Source organism: Parasteatoda tepidariorum, chromosome 10 (assembly GCF_982258835.1).
Source record: "Parasteatoda tepidariorum strain Cologne lab strain chromosome 10, Ptep-v5.0, whole genome shotgun sequence".
Classification (NCBI taxonomy): Eukaryota; Metazoa; Arthropoda; class Arachnida; order Araneae; family Theridiidae; genus Parasteatoda; species Parasteatoda tepidariorum.
In genome coordinates this window covers 48,204,945-48,224,641 of record NC_141764.1, presented here as the reverse complement: position 1 = coordinate 48,224,641, position 19,697 = coordinate 48,204,945, and the positions used below count along the sequence as shown (strand labels likewise).

Below are 19,697 nucleotides of genomic sequence, written 5' to 3'. Positions count from 1 at the left end.
ACTTATAAACAAGCCGAAACTGCAAATATTTTTATAGTTATTACCAAAGCCGTTTTTTTTTTATTAATGTTTTAAAATAGAGTTGACGTTAACTCTACTGCTATAATTATTCTTAAAAATTTTGATTGACTGATTTGAAATAAAGTTTTAAAAAAAAAAGTATTTTTTTTCATAATTTATTACATATTTCGTGTTAAGTTCATAATCAATTTTAAAGTGTGAAGTAAAGTAATTATTTCCACATGCTTTCGATGAGAATTATAAATTTAATTAATCGGTAAATAAATACAACAATGAAATAATTATTACCCAGGAAATAAATTTATATTAAACTGAATGAAACGTATAACATCATTGTATTTGATATACAAAAATAAATAATCAAAAAATAAATAATTAAAAAATGAATAGTTAAAAAATAAATAAATAATACACGTATGGTTTTGATGGTAATTTTGAATAAGTTGAAAAATTCCTTTCATTAAAATTATATCATATTTTTTTAGAATCGGGTAATACATTTTTGTTTACTAAAATATATTTCACTATCAAAAAAAAATTACAAATGGGATGCATTTATATATATATATATATATATATATATATATATATATATATATATATATATATATATATATATATATATATATATATATATATATATATATATATATATATATATATATATATATATATATATATATATATATATATATATATATATATATATATATATATATATATATATATATATATATATATATATATACAAATGGGATGCATTTATATATATATATATATATATATATATATATATATATATATATATATATATATACTTTCACAAATTCTTATTTCTTATTAGTAGGGTTATTAGTACAATCTGTGATTGTTACATAAGATTTGCGAGGACTTCTCTTTGTGACAATTAAATCTAATCTTCCGTAATAATATATCATAAACAGTGATTTAATAATGAAATTTTGAATAATGATTTTTAGAAGTAATACTTCGTGTTTTTATTACTTATTCTATTTCACTCTAATAGTGTATCAGGTAATTTTTTTCAGTAGCCTTAGAACAAAATAAATATCTCAATTACTTTTAAAATAAACAAAAGAAATGCAATCCAATTCCATTAAAGCTATTACAGCGTAGTTTTTCGAAGCGATTGATGTCTTCCTCTTAGTTTAATACTCACTAAGCAACTCTAATGTGGCTATACAATTTCAGGGAACCCTTAAAATAATGCGGTTCGGGCGGCATCAAGTCTTTTTAATATACTTGTATCTTCTACGAAAACTCGTTTAAATCGAAATTGCGTGAGTCGTGATAGAGGATAGGCGCGGCTGAAAACCCATACGATAGATCGATCGGATGGGTGTAGTATATGGATTGGAAGTTTTTTCTCTTTATTTTTTTATTGGAATTGAAAGACCTACCCTCTCCATCAACAAAACAAAATAAAAATATATTTCCATAGGAAACATCTGAGGGAACTCCGACTCAGCTAAGAAATAATTCAAAAACAATTTGTCATTTTTTCCCCCTTCTTTTTTTTTCTCCCTTGAACCTTACTATCCATATCTGTTTTGGATATCGATTTTTCATCAAAAAGGAATCGATTTTCAATTCACAATAAAAATTTTCAACAAACCTGTTTATTTTTTATTTTTTTAAATTTTATTTTTATTATTTATTTATTTTTTGCTTAATTCAACAGTATGCACTTTTGCACTTCGGTTTTTCATCAAGTTGGAATCGATTTCTCCCTTGAACCTTACTATCCATATCTGTTTTGGATATCGATTTTTCATCAAGAAGGAATCAATTTTCAATTCACAATAAAATTTTCAACAAATCTGTTTATTTAATTTTTTTTTTTTTAAATTTTATTTTCATTATTTATTTATTTTTTGTTTAATTGAACAGTATGCACTTTTGCACTTCGGTTTTTCATCAAGAAGGAATCAATTTTCAATTCACAATAAAATTTTTAACAAATTTGTTTATTTAATTTTTTTTAAATTTTTTTTTTTTTTCATATTTTTTTTTTTTTTTTTTTTGGATCAATTGAACAGTATGCACTTTTGCATTTCGGTTTTTCAACAAGGAGAAATGAACTTACAATTCAAAATAAAATTTTCAACAAAAATCGGTTTTATTTATTTATTTTTTTAATTTTAATTTTTTAACAGAATGTACTTTAAGGCTTTGGTTTTTCAATAAGGAGAAATCGACTTTCAATTCACAATAAAAAGTTTAAAAAAATCGGTTTTATTTGTTTTCTAAATTTCATTTTTTATTTTTTTATTAATTTTTTTATATAATTCAGCATACTTTTGGGCTTCGCCTTTTGATCAAGGAAAAATCGGCTTTTAATTCACAATAAAATTTTCTATAAAACGGTTTGATTTAATTATTTTTGGACTTAATTTTTTATTAAATTTTTGCATAATTAAACAGTATGCATTTTTAGGCTTCGGCTTTTCATCAAGGAAAAATAAGATTTAAATACACAATAAAATTTTCAATAAAACGGTTTTATTTAATTCTTTTTTGGTTTTATGTTGTATTTATTAATCAATTTTTTGCATAACTAAACAGTACGCATTTTCGGGCTTCGGTTTTTCATCAACTAAGAAAAAAATTTTCATTCGCAGTAAAATTTTAAAAAATTGTTTTCAATATTTCTGCATAATTCTACAGCATGCACATTCTAGAATATTTTCTAATATTATATAAGTACAATAGAGAAAAGTAGCATTTGTGTTAATAACTTATATGAATAACTTATATGAATATTATCTTTTTCTGTAAGTTTCTTTTCTTTCTCTTTTTAATAACTAAATTACAATTTCCTTTTCGGCAAAGATTAATCTAATTTTTTTAAACTTAAATTTTCATGATCTGCATTGTTTTTAAAAACCAATTTTGAATTGTTTACACTTTCATTTTATATTTTCAAACGTTTACATTTCAGTATTGAATGTAACATATGCTCCTTTATTTTAATATATATAGTATACTATGCGTAGTATATATATACGTAGTATATATATACTATATATATACTACGTTTTCTCGCTCTCTCTTTTTTTTAATTTCAATTATTTATTTATTTATTTTTCTTTTACGAAAAACTACTTAACTGTTAGAAATCAATGTTCATTTAAATATTTGTACAGCTTCTTTTCGTCGAAATAATTTAGATTCCTAGAAAAATTCATGAAAAGTACCTTATTTTTGATTGCTTTCGTAGTTTTTGTTGAGCGTAAAATCTGGAAACAAAGCAAAATAATTTAATTTAAAATTAATTACGAAAAACTACTTAACTGTTAGAAATCAATGTTCATTTAAATATTTGTACAGCTTCTTTTCGTCGAAATAATTTAGATTCCTAGAAAAATTCATGGAAAGTACCTTATTTTTGATTGCTTTCGTAGTTTTTGTTGAGCGTAAAATCTGGAAACAAAGCAAAATAATTTAATTTAAAATTTCCGACTATTTACAAAGTACATAATGTTACATACTGTAATATAACTTAATTTGTTATTATAACATAATTTGTAATCGCAATTATTGTTAATATTTTTGTTTGTCTACAATTCATTGTAAAATTTAGACATTATACAACATTTCTCTTCTTGCTTGAGCTTGTCAGATATGTGGCATCTCTGCATTTGTTGCATTTTGTACCATTTATACAACATTTACTATTTTCAGAAATGGATTAAAAATAGTAATAAAAATGATAGACTCTTTTTCCTATTACAAATACAATTTATTATATATGAATATTTTTATGTTAACTTTAAATATAAGAGAACTGTTTACTTTTATATTTAGTTTATTTTATTTATTTCCGTGGGTTGGATGATTTATGATATTTCTATCATCATCCATGGAAGGAAAGTCACCCCCTCTTCAACTTCAGCTGGCAAGCGTTAGCTGGTAAGCCATATGTTATATGAGTTGACTCTTGATCGATTTTACAGTCCCCTTGGGCAAAATTCAGAAAGACGAATTTCAGGAGGAGACATCGAATTGCGAACAATTTTATCGTTTTTTAATATTTTTATTTATTTATTTAAAGCGTAAAAGTAGAAATTTGTGAATAAAGAATATCATATTATTTTATCTCGATTTATAATCAGTAAATTGTCATTTACAGATAAATTGCAGCAGAGTCAATAGATGTAAATCGCCATAAATATTAGGGGAACTGGAAAGTAATGTCGTTTCGGTGCATTTGATATTTGTCATCAAGATTTTATTTTTAATCAAAAATGGACCGAAAAAAAATGAATTGGTTATCTAAACTAAGGAATAATTAATGCTCAGAAACGACATTACTTTCCCCCTAATAATATAATAAAATATGTATTCAATATATTATATTTAGTACAGTATTATGGTACAGTTCAGTAGGATATAACAGTACATTTACAGGATTTAAATAGTGTTGTTGTTGTTACTTTACGTCGCACTAGAGCTGCACAATGGGCTATTGGCGACGGTCTTGGAAACATCCCGGAGGATGATCCGAAGACATGCCATCACAATTTTGATCCTCTGCGGAAGGGATGGCACCCCCGCTTCGGTAGCCCGACGACCTGCGCGTGAAGTCGAGCACTTTACGGTAGCACAGTTTAACGAGGACCAATACCGCACATCCTCGGTCCCTACGCAGACTGATCCAAGTGGTCACCCACCCGCACACTGACCGTAGCCAGTGATGCTTGACTTCGGTGATCTGCTGGGAACCGCGTCTTAACGATCAGTCCACTGCGGGACGATTTAAATAGTGATTTACATTCTAAATTCTATTATTTTAACATCACGAATATAAAATGACACCGCGATGCATATCTTTACTATTTTATTATTGTAAAAATATGTATCATAATATTATGTGTGGAACTACAGATGGTGACAAAATAATACGAACGGATCTATACTAATTCTATGTAAACAATCTTTCGTTTATCAGTAAATTTTTTGGAAGATTTTATGTGTCAAAAGAGTTGGCACATTATGAAAGATAATGCCTGATGTTTTTAGAAATGGTGTCCCTTTTACCCATGCAAAATTTGCATAGACCAAAATGAGCTTTGGAAGTTTAAAGCCGCTTATTTTTTTAATACCGCTATAATCCTATAAGTTTCCTTATATGAATGTCGCAATTCTGTACAATGATTTCAAATTTGCCGGTATTAAAGATAAAGATAGGTTATTAACTTTTTACACTCATTTTGCCGATCAAGTTTGGCTTGAGTAAAAAGGGCACCATTTTTAAAACTTCACTCGTGAACTTTTAATAGTTTTACCTCTTGAAATCTCCCAAAACATTTGCTGCTAAAAATTTTTTTTTTCCATATAGGTAGGATATTTCATTTTATAATCTTAGTTGAACAGCCGACAAACCTTGGGTTTACGATTACTTGTATTCAACTCCGTATCCTTGTAATTTTGAACGCAATCCAGAAGACAAGGGAACTCTAAGATCAAGTATGTAAAGAAATTTGCCTTCGTGGATGACTTTTTGATGGAGTTAACCCACATTTTAAGTTACATGGAGAGGAAAACCTCCCACAGTTAACCGGACGGCAAGGGGGACGGCCATAATCAGTCAACCACTGAGGATATTTTCCGTCATTGATGTAATTGGTATAGAAGTGTTCGTACTATTTTGTCCCCCCATCTGTATCTCATTATAGAATATCGCGATATATATTATCTATCCGTAATTTCATGCTACCAGTTTTTAGCACGAGTTAAAGAATTAAAAATAAAAGTAAAATATTATTTCTATTATAAATAATATCTCTTAACACTAAGAAGAGACAAGAGAAAGACTGAAAATTAGTATATACCTATATTGCCCTAAAGCAGTCAAAATGACTGAATTGTTAAAGAATAACTAATGTGTAAAGAATTTGTTTAAAATTAATATTTAATTTTTTTTAATATTATTTGCAGCTATATAACAAGTTATTAGTAAATATTAATAATAATAAAAAAATTATATGTTGTACAAAAAATCACAAAATTCTAAGAAATTGTGTCATTGTTTATCTAATTGAAATTAAAAGGAAGTCAAAATGACTTCCTTATGCAATCTAGTGTTAACTATTTATATTTTTATTTAGACACAGCATCGCTGGAATTCAGAAAATAAATCTAAGGATTTTTTTTTTCTTTCGAAAACTTCGCTATTTCGTCATGCTTTCTTATTGACTTTGACACATACCCTACGTGCGTCGTGCTGAGTTTCAGTAACGCAATTACATGAAAAACAAATACTACATTTTCCGCAAATAAAGAAAATGGAAAGAAATTAAGTAAGAAAGAATTCCATTGCACGTATATACAAAATTCTACTTCCTTATGCGAACAATCACTATCTTTTTTTTTAAAAGATAGTGATTGTTCGACTCTTTTAACTCTTATTATAATACGTATTTAACTCTTTTTATAATTTAAAAATTAAATGTTCAAATCCTTCTTGCCCTTCATGTATAAATTGTTTGTTTGCTATATCTCTTGCTTCGTGCTAGTTTGACATTCTGTGAATCGTCAACTTCACTAATTTCAAAACTTCAACTTCAAACTTCAACTTCATTAATTTGTTCGATTTGACGTATGAACAAAACTCAAACGATTTGACGTCGAAGCAAAACTCAAACGATTTTAGATTAGATCAGATAGATTTCAAACTCAAACAATTTGATGTAGAAACAAAATTCAAACGATTTTAGATTAGATTAAATAGATTTAAAACTCAAACGATTTGACGTGGAACTCAAACGATTTTAGAAAGAGAAAATGTCATAGTTTTATTTTATAGAAAAACAGGAAAATTATTTTTTAATGATTTTCGTCTTTAAGAAGGTAGCCAGGTACCTTACGTTAACTACACATTTCGTCAAACGATCTCCTCTTCAAGTGCTCTCAATATTTTCCGATACCATATTTTGAGAAAAGAAGTCATACTCTTCGTCCCTCTTAAATCTTCTATGTATCACCGGAAGCGGACGAAGCAAATTTCTAACTTCCGCCGGCAGATGCTGCTTTTCCCAAAGAGTAAAAAAAAATAGTCTTGGATATTTTTTTATTCCTTCGAAGAAGAGGGATGTTAAAGAAAAGGGCGGCACGCGTTTCTCAGGAAGAAAGGTCATGCCACAGAGTGCAAGAAGAAAAAAGGGGAATATGCTATTAAAAGAAGCTTTTGTTGTGCGTGGGTTGTTGATTGTTGCGATGTCACTCGTTGTCATGGAAACCAACAACGAAAATACTCTGTATCCCAATGTATTTTATCTGTGTTGAGAGTTTTAATCGAATACTGACATTTTGGTCGATGACTCACTCAGTCGCTTCGTAATAAATTATGGGTGAATTACCTTCGTTTTCCATTTAAATAGAGCGTTACTCCCGGCAGAAGATTTTGATGGGGCTTTAAATTGACTTCTAGTTATTGAATGTAAAACTGATTATCTAGCTTTAAAGCCAAAGCCTGAATGTAGCATTTAAGTTGGGGCTTTAAGTTAAGCATTTAAGTGAGTTTCCGAATACAATTCTAAACAAAAATATGAAGAAAAAAATTTAAACGTATTCCGCCCATGCGCAGTATGAAAGGGTTACTTTAAATACTCATACCTTCCGCAATTTGTAAGGAATTTTTTTTTTTCTTTTCAAATTTTAAAATGATATTTTTACTATTAGTTAAAAATTACTCAGAAATTTTTGTTAAATTTTACTGCAGTTATAACAAGAAAACTTTTATAAAAATGTTTATAACTCCTTAAATATTTAAGTTAGGTATACGAAATTTTGTGCAATTATTTCATATGATTATCTCCGGAATTGACTTGAGTTACAAGCTTATCGATGTATTTTTTTTTTGGCATAGAGTGTTCAAAAACATTATTTTTCGTTCGTAACTTATTGCCGTTCCCTCAAACCTTTAAACTTTATTCATATGCACAAGAAATCGCATGACTTGAACTTTAAAGTTTTAAAATATTCTCTAAATCTTGAGAAATATCAAAAAACTTAGTTATCCTAGAAATATTTCCATTATTTTGTCTATCACATGCGCGTTTCTCTTATATGATACCAAATGCCCGGGAATTTATCTATCTATTGGCAACACTATATTATTAATTTTGCTAGGCAAGTAATAATTTAAGTAATATTAAACAATTAATTATACCTTAAGTGTTTGTTTGGATTCATTTGTTTAGGTTGTCTTAATTACTTAAGTAGTGTTGAGTAGTTAGTTATACTGTAAGTATTATTAAGATTTATTTTATATTTTTATGGAAACAAAAACTTAGTTACGAAGTAATAATTTAGGATTAACTTTTAGTTATTTTGAAAATGCACGTAGAAATTTTTATATAAACGGTACTATGGTGCCGTATACTGACATACCTATTATTGGTGACGGAGCATATATATAATGCATATATATTATACGATATATGACTTGAGAGGTGCGTGAGGAAGTCGTACAGCACGTAATGGAGCATTGGGATGAGTTTTCTATCATATCTCACGAGAGAAATGTAAATAATTTGAATACTTTATCTGCCTACTATGCTGAAAGGTCTCAAACTCGCATTTACGGTGGTTTGTGTGACGTAGACACCTTTTTTAAAAATAGTTAAAATTGGAATAAAAATACTTCCTTGCGGGGGAATAGCCAGATGGTGGAAAAATTTGGGTTGTACGTTGCTTAAAACTAATTAAGGTGTTAAGATTGGATGAGGATTTGAAGAATTAGAATATTTTAATCCAAGGTGGCTCAGGGGATAGAGCGCTCGCTTCTCTGCGAGGTGATCCGGGTTCAATCCCAGCTATAGCTGATCGATTCAAATTCCCCACCCTGCTCGCACTGACCGCAGTGCTGACGTAAAATATCTTCAGTGGTTAACGGATTATGGGTTTGAGTGCCCTTGCCATCAGGCTGACCGTGGAAGGTCTTCGTGGTTTTCCTTTCCATGTAAAGCAAATGCGGGTTAATTCCATCAACAAGTCCTCCACGAAGGGATATTTCGCCCAATACTTGATCTAAGAGTTTCCTTGTCTTCTGAATTGAGTTCAAAATTACAAGAGTTGAACATTAGTAGCTGTATTGTATACCCTAAATTGGGTCGGTTGTTCAACGACGGTTATAAAATAAAATAAATTAAAATTAGAATATTTAAATACAGTTGTGTTGTGCATTCGGCTTGGTTCCCATTAAAATTTATATGTTGTACTAGATAATTTTGAAAGGTGACCAAGCTGGTCGCCAAACGCGGCTAACATTACTTAAAATCTTAATATTAATAACTATTTCAAATATTTTCCCAGAAAATTCCCAAACTAAATTCTGTAAAAAATTCCGAAATTTGCATTTTTTACAAACTTAAAATTCTTTTATTCAGATTCCCTCACTATAGCTTACTGATATTGGGGCATTTTTCTAATTAATTAGCTTAATTACTGACACTTATCATTTATGTAATATATATTACAAATAAAAATAACATAGAGCATATTCTTTTTGTATTGTTTGATATCATTAAAGCATAAGACAAAATATGAATATTTTTACAATACAACCCATATTATGCTTATCTTCAGAATGTTTGTTTATCCGTTTTCTCTTACTTTTTTCATTGCTTGTCTTGTGTAAGAATTTTATGCTGTGCACTATTTTTCCTTTCATTAATTTTTAAATAGATATTATTTCCGCACTTACGATTTCATAAATCCCAATCACGTGAGCCGCTTTTGCTCAGGTGATAGAACGCTCTCTCCCAATAATGTGACCTAGGTTCGAATCCCAGCTATGACTGGTCGATACGAATACAGCAACCGGCTCGCATCGATTCTAGTGCTGAGGTAAAATATCCTCAGTGGTAGACGGATCATTGGGTTTTGAAAACCTAGGTACGTGTCTACGTCTGCAGGAACGAAAAAAGAAAAGAAAGTCCCCATGCCGCCAGGCTAACCGTGGGCGTGGGAGGTTGTTGTGGTTTTCTCCTCCATGTAACGCAAATGCGGCTTAGTTCCATCAAAAAGTCTTCTACGGAGACAAACTTCCCCCAATACTTGATACTAGAGTTCCATTGTGTTTTTGGATTGGGTTCAAAATTTCAAGATAAAAAAATATATAATCCCGATTTAAAAAAAAAAATAATTATATTCACGACTAACATAAACTAATGACTAACATAGGAAATATTTGTTAACCTATTAAACTAAAATATGAAGTCTTGTTAAAAAAAAAAATGGTCCTAATTTTTTGTTACCTTGACTCAAGATATATTGACCTTGATTCTTGAAGATCAGTCCAGAAATTTGAATTCACAGTGCATAATTTTCTGGCACTGGCAAAAAATTTGTAATAAAAAGTGATCTAAATTAAAACAGATATTCGTACAAATATTCGTTCATTCCATTCTGTGCACTTGTCATGAAAATTGATTTTTTTTCTTCTTCTTTTTTTTTTTGGCAATCATTAAGGTTACAAGAAATATTTGTCTTAGCACGCCAACATATAATTTTCTCCATTCCTTGGAGATCTATCAAATATTTTTCACATTTAATAAGTTAATGTTTCTGTCTGTTGCATTTAACTTCGTCATCTCTTTTTTCTTGTAACTTGTAAGAAACTCTGAAATAAATCATTTTGTCGGGAAATGAGATAATTTAGTTAGTTCTTTGCCAAGCAATGTTTCGAATTACGTTTAGTGTTTCAAACCCCGTATAATTTATGAAATCATTTCATTCATTTTTTGTTTTGTTATTATTATTTAAGGTTCTCATATCATAGCTTTGAGTTCTCTAACACAAATGAATAATATTTGAGTAAAATTATAAAAAAAGATGATTCTTGATTTTTTTTTATTTCGAACTTTTTAAGAGAATTAATGTAATTTTTTAAAAAATTATTCTTCCAGTTTTATTAGTTTTAGAGGATTAACAATTTTCGTGATGTAAATTTAAACAATAATTTTCTTAGATTTAACTTTTTGTGTTTGTGGTCTCCACTTAGATATTATTGCAACGTCTCAGATAGAAATTAATGTTTCCATGTTACGCGTTATTAGCAGGGGCTCTGATAGAATATTCTCTGCTTTAGTTTTTTTTTTTTTTTTTTTTCTTTCACGAGAATTTTTTTATTTCTCAACTTTTGTTTTTAAATTTCCTTAGCATGTCGGAATCTTTATTTTCCTTTAAGTTTATTGTGTTCGACTTGTTTGTATTTTAATTTTATTTTTCCTTATTTATTTATTTTCTTAAATAATTTGATGCGTTTTAGTTAGTTTTTCAAACCTATGCTCTTGTTCTTTCATATTTATTTTTTTGTCATTTAATGTTCCTAGTATATTATTTATTTTCGTTTTTTTTTTAATTATTATAGTAGGGGAGAGTGGGGTCAATTGTAACAGGGTACGATTGTAACAGAGCAAAAATTTCGAGTGTCGGGTTCTAGATTTGGTTCCTAGGTGGCGCACAAGGTGCATTTAACAAATCTACATGTACACCCCTGATGGCAACCATTTTTATGTACTTTTGAAAGAGTTACATCGCAAAAGATATTTTCACGCCACGCAAGTACTTTTTTTGGTATTAGAATACTATATTATAACAAAGTAATTTTGTTTAAACAAATAAAAATTAGTAACCGAATATGTAAGTGGACACCTTAATTAACATTTCAATAAAAAGAAGATTAGTTTTGCTAATTAATTAGCATTGTTTTTAACAAATGAAGCTGAAATGGCGTCTTGGGGACAATTGTAACAATAAGTAAAGGGACGATTGTAACAGTTGAAAATAAATAATCTTATGTTTACAAACCATTACTTAACTCTTTAAGAACCACCAACAGTTTCCTATAGCATTTATATTATGTTGCATGTGCATTATTTTATTTGTCACCTTTCACAGTATAAATTAAAATTTTTAACCCCTTAAAGTTAAAAGTTTAACCCTTTAGGTCTCTGTTCATTATTATTTTTACTCCTAAAATATCACTACTATTTTGATCAATAAAAAATATATATCACAACTATGATAATATGTATAATTAACTATGTTTTAGTTGAATTTATGAACTGTTACAATTGACCCCGTAAGTGGGGACAATTGTAACAAGTGCACGACTGTCAAAAATTGTTAATAACTAATAAAATAATATTTAAAATCAGGTATTTATTTTTCTTCTAGTAGAGGATAGTCTACTTTACACGTCTGTCAATAAATACTAATAATATATTGGATTTTTTGTTAGTTAAAAATAGTTAAGTAAAAAATGTTACAATTGACCCCACTCTCCCCTACTTATGTCATGAAAAAAATAATATTGGCACTAATATTTTAAAAACCTGGAGACCAATTTTAATACGATTATAAAATAGGTAATGCTAAAATTTTGTTATGTGTAGCAAAGTTTTTTTTTTTTCCCATGTCATGAAAAAAATAATATTGGCACTAATATTTTAAAAACCTGGAGACCAATTTTAATACGATTATAAAATAAGTAATGCTAAAATTTTGTTATGTGTAGCTGAGTTTTTTTTTTTTTTCCAAAACAAAACTAGGAGGGACTTAACTGCTCGCTCCGCTTGCCAATATTCAATATTTTTTACAAAATCGTCAATAAAAAACGTCGTTACAAAAACGTTTTTTTTTTTTTCCCAAAATATATTATTATTAAAACTTTATGTTAGAACAATTATTTAACTTGTTAATCGTAACCTAGGTTTGAATAATAATCATCTGCACTCGAAAAAAAAATTAGCCTATGGAATACAGGTTGAGGGACTCAATCAGAAAAACAAATGAACCGCAACTCGTTAACGAGACTTAAAACAATTCAAATAGAAAACGGCATTAATCGCCCTTCAATAAGTTTTTTTTTTATTATTATTTCTCTCTAAATGTTGAGATTTATATTTCGCACTATGTAATCTCTCGCTCTAGATTTTTCCATCTATTCACTCCCAATAATTAGTAATTATTATTCGTTACTAATTAGTAGCTAATTATGATTCGATGCCCTTATTTCCCTTCTTCTTGGCATTAAAAATGAAGAATAAAATATCAAAGTTGTTACGTTTCCTTCTAAGGTATGCTTAACTAGTGTTTATGGATTATTATTATCTGAAAATAAGGAATTATTTTAAAATATTTAATAATCTGATTAAGTTTTTAATTTCATTTTAATCAAGTTAGCTTATTTAGATTTCTTTAGTATATTTTCATGTTAGTTTATTAATTTTTTTCTTTTAAACTGTATTTTATGCGATTTCATTATTAATATTATGATAATAATTGCTTTAAAGTTTTTTTTTCTTATTATTATTAGTTGAATTAAAATATTTATTTGTAATGTTGAAAATTTAATTAGCCGTTAAGGGAAATATCGTGATTAAAATAATTGTCCATTCGAAAGAGATCATGAAATTGATTTATAAATAATTGCTTGCAAGTCCTTTATTATTATTCTTATTAAAATGTGCGTTGTAGAACATCTGAGAAATAAATTTTTTTATGTTTTTTTTTTTCACAACTGGGAAATTTTAGATGAACTCTGTATTTTTGCAGTTTTTCTGTAAATTGTATGTAAGCTTTTAATCTAAATCATTAATTTTTATATTATTTATTAAATATACAGTGTAGTTGTAAAATTTAAATACTAGCTATTTTCATTTGCTAGTTATTTCAGCTATATTCAATGTTAGCTATTTTCATAATAGATTAGTTAATGGACGTGAAAATTTATTACCATCCTAGAATTTCGTCTAAGAATTCTAGAAATCTCTTTAAGAATTTTAAAAGCAGACATCTAGCTCGAATTCGGGGATAATTAATTGAATAATTTCCATTCTTTCAATCGTTGATTAACTGCTGCCATTTACTGATAATTATTTTGAATAATTACTGCTTTATGATTATTTGCATATTTTTGACAATTATTTTCCATCGTTTCCGTTTTTTAAATTTATATATTATAGCTGTCATTTAGTTTTAATTATTTTTAATGTTTTTTCTTACAGTTTATGTATATATTTGTTGTAATTAAGTACTAATAAGTATTATGTATATTTTTTGTTCTTCTATCTTTGTATATTTGTTGTCATCTAGTTATAATTATTTTGTACATTTTTTTTCTTTTTTTTTCCAATTGTCATTTATTGATAATTATTTGGTATATTTCCTGTTCTTCCAATTTTAAATTTGTTATCATTTACTGATAATTATTTTGAACCACTTCTGTTTTGTCGTTATTATTTCTTCTTAACGTAAATATAGTAATTCCACTCTCACTGTATTTGACACCTTATTGCCTGCCAAACAATATATATTAATACATTTTTAATTTAATATTACACACTAGTGTTAGCTTTATTTAGTAATAATTTTTTTAGATTATATTCTTAAATTTCAAACTTCAATATAAAAAACACTAAAATGACGTTCTGCGTGTTAATTGTTAATGTAAAATAAATAATTTTTTGAGTTAATAAAAACTGTTTACGTTAGCATTAAATACTTCGTATACAAGTAAAAATTCTTTTTTAAAAAAAGCTAATCTCTTTTACGTAAATTACGGATTACATTAAATTCCATTTTCAGGATAATGGTTCTTAATAGTAGCAAATTTTTGTACCATCTAATGCACTATTAAGCATTTCTTTATGACTTTGATATTTTTGCTGTTTTATTCAAACTATACAAGAAAATGTATAAGTTAAAATGTTCGTATATTAAAATTTCATTTTAAAAAAGCTAATCCCTTTTACGTAAATTACGGATTACATTAAATTCCATTTTCAGAATAATGGTTTTTTAAAGTCGCAAATGTTTGCTGAACTGTTCAAATTAAAATTCTACGTGAGTAAATTTAAATTTTCGAGGATAAAAATTAGGCTTTAAAAAATTATTAATTCAGAGATTAAAATGCTAATTACTTATACATAAATAACTGAAAATGTAAGAATTTCGTTTTCAGAATAACTGTGCTTATTAGTAGCACATTTCTACGTCTTCTAATATGCAATACAGCATTTATTCCACTTCCAATTCCTCCATATTTTTGCTGATGACAGCTGTTCTTTCCAAATTGTTCTCGCACAATTATTCTTTCAAGCCGTATCATTTGTTGTCAAGATTCAGACTCAGTCCAATTCCATCAAAATGGAACACTTGCGTTAAAAAACTTCTGTTGAATGTCTGGTTATTCACGCTTTAATGAAGTCAATATGTTTCCTGTCAAAACACTTTTCCAACGAAAACTAAAAAAAAAAAACTAAAGGTCTGCGTAATTGCAAATAAACCTGGTGGTCTTCTTTACAAAGGCAAGTGTATGGCATCTTGCCATTACGTTTGCAGTTGCCAAGACAAAATGGTATTGCTCGTCCCATCGAAATTGCCAGCTGTCCCATCAACTTTTTTTGCATTTTTAATTGCACCATATATTTCAGTTCTTCGCCAAACCTTCCCTTGAGAGTCAAATTGCTGCGTTTGTATCCTTTTCTCTTTAATTAGTTACTGACTTAGTTTGAGATCGACTTTGATGTTGTCAGATACTAAACAGGAAGTACACTAAATTTAAATGAGTGCTTTCTTGGCGGTGTTTGTTGTCTCTTCATTGTTATCGTTGGCTTTGACCTTTGGCGATGATTTCGCCTTGTTTTTTCTAAGCTTTTAATCCGCATTGTCATTAACATTCCTATGGACTGACTTTAATAATGAGATTGTTTATTAGAGGACTTTGATTTATCTTTAAAAAAACAAATGTTAGAATTGGGCTCATAAAAAAGTTGCTTATTGATTATCGCATGTTGGGTTGGGGACTATATTGAACTTGGTATTAGAATAATGAGTCTACTTTTAAAATATATTAATTAAAGTACTCTACCCTATCTAAATTGATTCAGTAGTATTTAAATATGAAACAGAAGATCGATAAAAAAAATCTATTGCTTTAAAACCAAGTGCTTTTCCATATCTTGTTTTGGTGGTTTCATTTGATGGTAGCTCCCTTTTATTTATTTATAAAGTTTTTTTTTGGGGGGGGGGGACTTAGCGAGAAACTTTATTGTTTGCATATTTGTTGTACTAAAAACTTGAAGAACATACAGCATGCAGCTTTATGCAGAGGATAGAGCGCTCGCCTCCCAATGAGGTGAACCGGGTTCGTATCCCGGCAAAGGCTGGTTGATTCGAAATCCGCAGTTGGCACAGTGCTGACGTAAAATATCCTCAGTGGTAGACAGATCATGGGTTAGAGTCCCCTTGATGTCAGGCTAACCGTGGGAAATTTTCGTGGTTTTCCTCTCCATGTAACGCAAATACGAGTTAGTTCCAACAAAAAGTCCTCCACGAAGACAAATTTCCCCCAATACTTCATACTGGAGTTCCCTTGTTTTTTTGGATTGGGTTCAAAATTTCCTACCTATTTGTTAAAACTCTAATTTGAAAATTTTGAATATGTTTGCTTATGTGCTTGAACTGTTGCGCGCACTTCGAACTTTCGGAGTGTCCCCGGATGCCCCCTTACGGGAGCGGGGCGGGGTTAAGCTAGTTATTGGTAGTCGTAAACTAAAAATTCGGTCGGCTGTTCAACGATGGTTATGAAATAAAATAAAATGTACAAAAAGATAATTTGAAATCAATTATTTTAAGAATACCGTAAAAAAAAAAAAAAAAAAAAAATTATTGTCCGTACCGTATAAATTTTGTCATGAGAGAGATTTCCCTCGCTTTACCTTGATTGTTCAATGACTTTATCTATTTGATCATACATACCATAATTTTTGCGTCTCATGTTGCATACGTTGCGTGATCTTACCGACTCGGATAAATGCTCTATTAAACACTCTATGAAGAATCATTTCCTTTGATGTTCGTAGAAAAGACAATGTATTGAAGAGGAAAACACCTGTCTGATATTCCATCTATTCGACCTTCAGCCTGGAATTTGAGTTTTCGTGATGGGTCAAGGTCAAAATTATATTGCTTATCTTCATATTACGACAACACTATTTTGACCATTTTTTATTGCGACGCAGTTGAAGAATTCTTTAAAGACAATAATACTATTATTATGCAGTGTAGGTGTTATATTTATTCAAAAATCAAAGGCGGCTTAAGAGGACATTTTTTTTTTTTCTTCTTTAGATATTTGTGGAAAATGTTCTGCTAAAATTAGGCACTTTTGGCACTGTTTACACGGTTTTTAAAGCACGTTTTAAAACTCCTGTTATTATAAAATCATTTAGTCCATTTTTTATTGCGACTTATATGAAGAATTTCTTAACTCTTTCTGACGCAGTGTGTCTCATCTAGCAACAAAAATTTTGCGAATCATTAAAAATGAGAAACAATTTGCTTTTAAATGTTCACTGTGTTTTAGCAATCTCTATTCAACAAAGATCTAAAGCAGCGGTTCTCAAATGGTGTATCGTGGAACTCTAGGGTTCCGCGAAAGAGTTAAAGGGGTTCCGAGAGTTAGGAATTTTTTTGACTAGAAATGTTTTACGAAACCTGTTATTAAATCTAATCCAATTAATAATATTTATTTAATATTTCTGTTATTTTTATGAAATTATTTAAATGAAATGCTTAAGAAGAAAGAAATTTTAAAATAATGTTTTTTTTCTAATAACAATATATTAAATGAATATTCATTTATGAAAAATCCCATTAGTATTTCAAATCGAATAAAAATACCTATATTGAACAAAGAAGAAGTATGTTTCTCACATAACCATTCTCCACGTTTATTTTCTTCTTTCTGCGTTTTTATGTAAATGTAAACCATCATTCATTTTCAGTTAATGTATGAATTAAAATCAAATTAAGAACTCGACTCCAGAAGTGTGAATTCAACTGTCTGACATATAAATTAATTTAAAGAGTAATATCAATAATACGATGCAATGAAAAAATTTCATTCTTCACTCATTCACTAAATATTTTCAAAATAATTAAAATTTAGATCATTACATATTTTCAAAATAATTAATAGTCTTTCGTTAATTAATATATTCACAATTGCTGATGAATATTCACAATTGCTAATGAAATTTATTCTTTAAATCCCAGGGTTCCACCAAAGGAAGCTTGATCATTTAGGGTTCCGCAGTAGAAAAAAATTGTGCTTTCTAGAAATGTTACTGACTATAATACTATTATTCGTAGTGTAGATAATAAGTATTCAAAAATCGGAGATTATTACATACATTTTTTTTTAATATTCTTAAACATTTCGGGAAATAAATTCCGCTAAAAGTAGAAGTTGGGAGTTCTGTTGAAATTCATACTTAACATATTTTAACTGTCAATAGTTAAAATAAAGCTGAACAATGTGAACAGTTAATCGTCAAAAGCAACATACTTAATAATAATATTATGAAAAAAAACTCATATAATGTCGTGTATATCTTGATTTAAGTTTTATTAATGTTTACTAGCTTTATTTTCATATATACCACAAACTATGACTTTTCTTCATTTGGTTTGTTAAAAAGGTTTAAAACGTAATTTTTGTTTCTTTTCATTCCAGAAGCCACCATGGGAGATATCCACCTATGTAAACCCATTGCTCTCTTCACGTTTCTCGAGTGACGTCATCACGAAAACAGGATCACGCCATGCTCATACGCAACTGATGACTGTAAGCACACAAAAATCGTGGCCCTGAACTTCTGAAAGAACAATTCAGAAAAGAAACAAGGCTTAGCAGTGATATTTATCTTTAATATTGCCCTCGTTATTATATGAGTATTACACATGCCATCTTCCTTCTGATGTTTTCTAGCACATGCACATGCGTGACTCTAGCGCACATACTTCGAACATGGTGCGGTGATTCTTTATTTTCCGCTTTTTTTCACGCTTCTCAACTTGATCAAGGTATCTGTGGTGTGCACGTCGTGACGAAATGAGAACTTGATGGAACTCCTGATGAAGGGAAGTTGAACTTGATTTTCCTTTATGATATGACTGTTGCCTGGCGCTAAATTCCGGTTTAGTGTTATCTGGTGCAAGCATAAATTGACTGGTTCAAGAGATTTTTTTTAATGAATTCTCTTTGTTAGAAGTGTTATAATTATGCAGACTATTAAAAACTATGTTCCTTTTAATTTGCGTTGTGTCATTTATTGATATACCAGGTGTTAACAATATTTTGGAATAAAACTTTAAGAAAGAATGTATACATTAAAAACTTCATTCGCTTTAAAAAAAAAATTCATATTGGAAGTAACAGTCGACATGTTTCAAGCTCTCAAAAACAAGCGCCCATTTTCAAAACTTGCCAGACGTGTTAAAAGAAGAAACAAAAGTGATTTGAAATATAAAACGTATAATTGCCGACAAGGGGAAGAATATAGGTGAGGAACATAATTAGAAAAACCACAGCAACCGAGAGCTCGAAAAACAGAAATAGAAAACCGCAATGGTCGAGAGGTTCTGATTTCAATCTTTTTTTTTTCTCTCTTACTCGGCTACTGTGGTTTTTCTAGTTTTGTTTCTCACCTCTATTTTTCCTTTTTTTGTTGGCAACTTTAAGTTTTATATTTCAAATCACTTTTGTCTCTTCTCCTTTTTGGCAAGGCTTGAAAATGGGGGTTGTTTTTGAGCTCTTCTCTAATTTGTGTATTTTTGAAGAGAATGAAGTTTATAAT

The 19,697-nt window shown here is 28.9% G+C and overlaps 1 protein-coding gene across 3 annotated transcripts in view; it reads left to right on the top strand.

Annotated features, from left to right (window-relative positions):
- LOC107451426 (uncharacterized) overlaps positions 1 to 19,154 on the top strand; it is a 67,251-nt gene extending 48,097 nt beyond the window's left edge. For all 3 annotated transcript variants that reach the window (XR_006225273.3, XR_015429839.1, XM_043043376.3), the window contains one exon: positions 18,575 to 19,154. The gene's annotated coding sequence lies outside the window, so the exon portion shown is untranslated. The remainder of the gene's footprint in view (positions 1 to 18,574) is intronic.
- The last annotated feature ends 543 nt before the right edge of the window (positions 19,155 to 19,697 follow it).